Source organism: Panthera tigris, chromosome C1 (genome assembly GCF_018350195.1).
Source record: "Panthera tigris isolate Pti1 chromosome C1, P.tigris_Pti1_mat1.1, whole genome shotgun sequence".
In the NCBI taxonomy this organism is placed as follows: Eukaryota; Metazoa; Chordata; class Mammalia; order Carnivora; family Felidae; genus Panthera; species Panthera tigris.
The window spans coordinates 40,944,493-40,950,492 of NC_056667.1; positions in this window are offsets into that span (position 1 = coordinate 40,944,493).

Here is a 6,000-nt window from a genome sequence, read left to right on the forward strand (position 1 = left end):
CACTGCGCTTGAAAAAAGTACAGAGGACAGTAGAGAATCTATTACTACAGAGATCAAGGAGGAGTCAGAGGAGCTAAAAAAATGTTATAAATGAGCTGCAAAATAAAATGGAGGCAACCACAGCTCGATTGAAGAGGCAGAGGAAAGAACAGGTGAATTAGAAGATAAAATTATGGAAAAAGAGGAAGCTGAGAAAAAGAGAGATAAAAAAATCCAGGAGTATGAGGGGAGAATTAGAGAACTAAGTGACACAATTAAACGCAACAATATACGCATAAGTGGGATTCCAGAGGAGGAGGAGAGAGGGAAAGGTGCTGAAGGTGTACTTGAAGAAATCATAGCTGAGAACTTCCCTGATCTGGGGAAGGAAAAAGGCATTGAAATCCAAGAGGCACAGAGAACTCCCTTCAAACGTAACTTGAATCGATCTTCTGCACGACATATCATAGTGAAACTGGCAAAATACAAGGATAAAGAGAAAATTCTGAAAGCAGCTAGGGATAAACATGCTCTAACATATAAAGGGAGACCGATAAGACTAGTGATGGATCTATCTACTGAAACTTGGCAGGCCAAAAAGGAATGGCAGGAAATCTTCAATGTGATGAACAGAAAAAAAAATATGCAGCCAAGAATCCGTTATCCAGCAAGTCTGTCATTTAGAATAGAAGGAGAGATAAAGGTCTTCCCAAACAAACAAAAACTGAAGGAATTCGTCACCACTAAACCAGCCTTACAAGAGATCCTAAGGGGGAGCCTGTGAGACAAAGTACCAGAGACATCACTACAAGCATGAAACCTACAGACATCACAATGACTGTAAACCCCTATCTTTCTATGATAACACTGAATGTAAATGGACTAAATGCTCCAACCAAAAGACACAGGGTATCAGAATGGATAAAAAAACAAGACCCATCTATTTTCTGCCTATAAGAGACGCATTTTAGACCTGAGGACACCTTCAGATTGAAAGTGAGGGGATGGAGAACTTTCTATCATGCTACTGGAAGTCAAAAGAGAGCTGGAGTAGCCATACTTATATCAAACAAACTAGACTTCAAATTAAACGCTGTAACAAGAGACGAAGAAGGGCATTATATAATCATTACAGGGTCTATCCATCAGGAAGAGCTAACAATTATAAATGTCTATGCACCGAATATGGGAGACCCAAATATATAAAACAATTACTCACAAACATAAGCAACCTTATTGATAAGAATGTGGTAATTGCAGGGGACTTTAATACTCCACTTACCGCAATGGATAGATCATGTAGGCACAGGATCAATAAAGAAACAAGGGCCCTGAATGATACATTGGATCAGATGGACTTGACAGATATTTAGAATTCTGCATCCCAAAGCAACAGAATATACTTTCTTCTCGAGTGCACATGGAACTTTCTCCAAGATAGATCATATACTGGGTCACAAAACAGCCCTTCATAAGTTTACAAGAATTGAAATTATACCATGCATACTTTCAGACCACAATGCTATGAAGCTTGAAATCAACCACAGGAAAAAGTCTGGAAAACCTCCAAAAGCATGGAGGTTAAAGAACACCCTACTAAAGAATGAATGGGTCAACCAGGCAATTAGAGAAGAAATTAAGAAATATATGGAAACAAAGGAAAATGAAAATACAACAATCCAAACACTCTGGGATGTAGCAAAGGCGGTTCTGAGAGGAAAATACATTGCAATCCAGGCCTATCTCAAGAAACAAGAAAAATCCCAAATACAAAATCTAGCAGCACACCCAAAGGAAACAGAAGCAGAACAGCAAAGACACCCCAAGCCCAGCAGAAGAGAAATAAAAAAGATCAGAGCAGAAATAAACAATATAGAATCTAAAAAAACTATACAGCAGATCAATGAAACCCAGAGTTGGTTTTTTGAAAAAATAAACAAAATTGATAAACCTCTAGCCAGGCTTCTCAAAAAGAAAAGGGAGATGACCCAAATAGATAAAATCATGAATGAAAATGGAATTATTACAACCAATCCCTCAGAAATACAAGCAATTATCAGGGAATACTATGAAAAATTAATGCCAACAAACTGGACAACCTGGAAGAAATGGACAAATTCCTAAAACACTCACACACTTCCAAAACTCAACAGGAAGAAATAGAAAACTTGAACAGACCCATAACCAGCGAAGAAATTGAATCAGTCATCAAAAATCTCCCAACAAATAAGAGTCCAGGACCAGATGGCTTCCCAGGGGAATTCTACCAGACATTTAAAGCAGAGATAATACCTATCCTTCTCAAGCTATTCCAAAAAATAGAAAGGGAAGGAAAACTTCCAGACTCATTCTATGAAGCCAGCATTACTGTGATTCCTAAACCAGACAGAGACCCAGTAAAAAAAAAGAGAACTACAGGCCAATATCCCTGATGAATATGGATGCAAAAATTCTCAATAAGATACTAGCAAATCGAATTCAACAGCATATAAAAAGAATTATTCACCATGATCAAGTGGGATTCATTCCTGGGCTGCAGGGCTGGTTCAACATTTGCAAATCAACCACTGTGATACATTACATTAATAAAGGAAAAGAAAAGAACCATATGATCCTGTCAATCGATGCAGAAAAAGCATTTGACAAAATTCAGCATCCTTTCTTAATAAAAACCCTTGAGAAAGTCGGGATAGGAGGAACATACTTAAACATCATAAAAGCCATTTATGAATAGCCCACAGCTAACATCATCCTCAATGGGGGAAAACTGAGAGCTTTTTCCCTGAGATCAGGAACACGACAGGGATGCCCACTCTCACCGCTGTTGTTTAACATAGTGCTGGAAGTTCTAGCATCAGCAATCAGACAACAAAAGGAAATCAAAGGCATCAAAATTGGCAAAGATGAAGTCAAGCTTTCGCTTTTCGCAGATGACATGATATTATACATGGAAAATCCGATAGACTCCACCAAAAGTCTGCTAGAACTGATACATGAATTCAGCAAAGTTGCAGGATACAAAATCAATGTACAGAAATCAGTTGCATTCTTATACACTAACAATGAAGCAACAGAAAGACAAATAAAGAAACTGATCCCATTCACAATTGCACCAAGAAGCATAAAATACCTAGGAATAAATCTAACCAAAGATGTAAAAGATCTGTATGCTGAAAACTATAGAAAGCTTATGAAGGTAATTGAAGAAGATATAAAGAAATGGAAAGACATTCCCTGCTCATGGATTGGAAGAATAAATATTGTCAAAATGTCAATACTACCCAAAGCTATCCACACATTCAATGCAATCCCAATCAAAACTGCACCAGCATTCTTCTCGAAACTAGAACAAGCAATCCTAAAATTCATATGGAACCACAAAAGGCCCCGAATAGCCAAAGTAATTTTGAAGAAGAAGACCAAAGCAGGAGGCATCACAATCCCAGATTTAGCCTCTACTACAAAGCTGTAATCATCCAGACAGCATGGTATTGGCACAAAAACAGACACGTAGACCAATGGAATAGAATAGAAACCCCAGAAATAGACCCACAAACGTATGGCCAACTCATCTTTGACAAAGCAGGAAAGAACATCCAATGGAAAAAAGACAGTCTCTTTAACAAATGGTGCTGGGAGAACTGGACAGCAACATGCAGAAGGTTGAAACTAGACCACTTTCTCACACCATTCACAAAAACAAACTCAAAATGGATAAAGGACCTGAATGTGAGACAGGAAACCATCAAAACCTTAGAGGAGAAAGCAGGAAAAGACCTCTCTGACCTCAGCCGTAGCAATCTCTTACTCGACACATCCCCAAAGGCAAGGGAATTAAAAGCAAAAGTGAATTACTGGGACCTTATGAAGATAAAAAGCTACTGCACAGCAAAGGAAACAACCAACAAAACTAAAAGGCAACCAACGGAATGGGAAAAGATATTTGCAAATGACGTATCAGACAAAGGGCTAGTATCCAAAATCTATAAAGAGCTCACCAAACTCCACACCCAAAAAACAAATAACCCAGTGAAGAAATGGGCAGAAAACATGAACAGACACTTCTCTAAAGAAGACATCCGGATGGCCAACAGGCACATGAAAAGATGTTCAACCTCACTCCTTATCAGGGAAATACAAACCAAAACCACACTCAGATATCACCTCACGCCAGTCAGAGTGGCCAAAATGAACAAATCAGGAGACTATAAATACTGGAGAGGATGTGGAGAAACGGCAACCCTCTTGCACTGTTGGTGGGAATGCAAATTGGTGCAGCCGCTCTGGAAAGCAGTGTGGAGGTTCCTCAGAAAATTAAAAATTGACCTACCCTATGACCCAGCAATAGCACTGCTAGGAATTTATCCAAGGGATACAGGAGTACTGATGCATAGGGGCACTTGTACCCCAATGTTTATAGCGGCACTCTCAACAATAGCCAAATTATGGAAAGAGCCTAAATGTCCATCAACTGATGAATGGATAAAGAAATTGTGGTTTATATACACAATGGAATACTACGTGGCAATGAGAAAGAATGAAATATGGCCTTTTGTAGCAACGTGGATGGAACTGGAGAGTGTGATGCTAAGTGAAATAAGCCATACAGAGAAAGACAGATACCATATGGTTTCACTCTTATGTGGATCCTGAGAAACGTAACAGAAACCCATGGGAGAGGGGAAGGAAAAAAAAAAAAAAAAAAGAGGTTAGAGTGGGAGAGAGCCAAAGCATAAGAGACTGTTAAAAACGGAGAAGAAACTGAGGGTTGATGGGGGGTGGGAGGGAGGGGAGGGTGGGTGATTGGTATTGAGGAGGGCACCTTTTGGGATGAGCACTAGGTGTTGTATGGAAACCAATTTGACAGTAAATTTCATATATTAAAAAATAAATAAATAAATAAATAAATAAATAAGAATTTTCATTATTATGACAACTTACAAAATGGGAGAGAGGGTAAACCCTCACAGTCTACCACTGACACCCAACTCTGTAGGATGATTAATAGCCTGAACTAATAGGTTTGATTGGTAAAAGTTGGCCTGTACTAATAGAAGGCAAACATGCTTAAATTTAATACAGATAAATGAAGATTAGCTTATTCAATAGCTTTGCACAAATAAAATTAAAAATTCACAATTAATGGGTTACCAGAGACCCAAAAGAATCAGCAATGAAATATTGTTTTTCTTTTTTTAATTTTTTTTAATGTTTTTACTTATTTTTGAGAGAGAGAGACACACACACACACACACACAGAGCATGAGCGGGGGAGGGATAGAGAGGGAGACACAAAATCCGAAGCAGGCTCCAGGCTCTGAGCTGTCAGCACAGAAGCCGACACAGGGCTCGAACTCATGAGCTGTGAGATCATGACCTGAGCTGAAGTCGGACGCTTAAACGACTGAGCCACCCAGGTGCCCCCATCAGAATAAATTTTTTTTAAGTCATGTCATCTACAGAGATAATTTTATTTTTTTCCTTTCTAATTTGGATGACTTTTATTTCTTTTTCTTGCCTAATTGCTCTACCTATAATTTCCAGTACTATGTTGAATGGAAGTGGTAAAAGCAGTCATGCTCATCTTGCTCCTCATCTTAAAAAAACTTTCAGTCTTTCAACACTTAGTATAATGCTAGCTGTGGGTATTTATATATGGCTTTTATCATGTTGAGGAAGTTCTCTTCTATTGCTAGTTCACTGAGTATTTTCATCATGAAAGGGTGTTGAATTTTGTCAAACGCTTTTTCTGCATTAATTGAGATGATCATGTGGGGTTTTTTCCCCCTTCATTCTATTAATGTGGTATATTACATTGATTGATTTTCATATGATGAACCATCCTTGTAAGTGTTTCATTGTCTTTTCCTGGAAATATATCCACAAACCAGGAAATAAAAAGCATCCTTTTAGAGGATGACTAAATGACAAATGACTAAACTTTGACCAGAAAAATACTGTCAACTCATCTGTATTGTAATGTGAAAAGATCTGTTGCTTTTCAGTCCCTAGTTTAGTAAA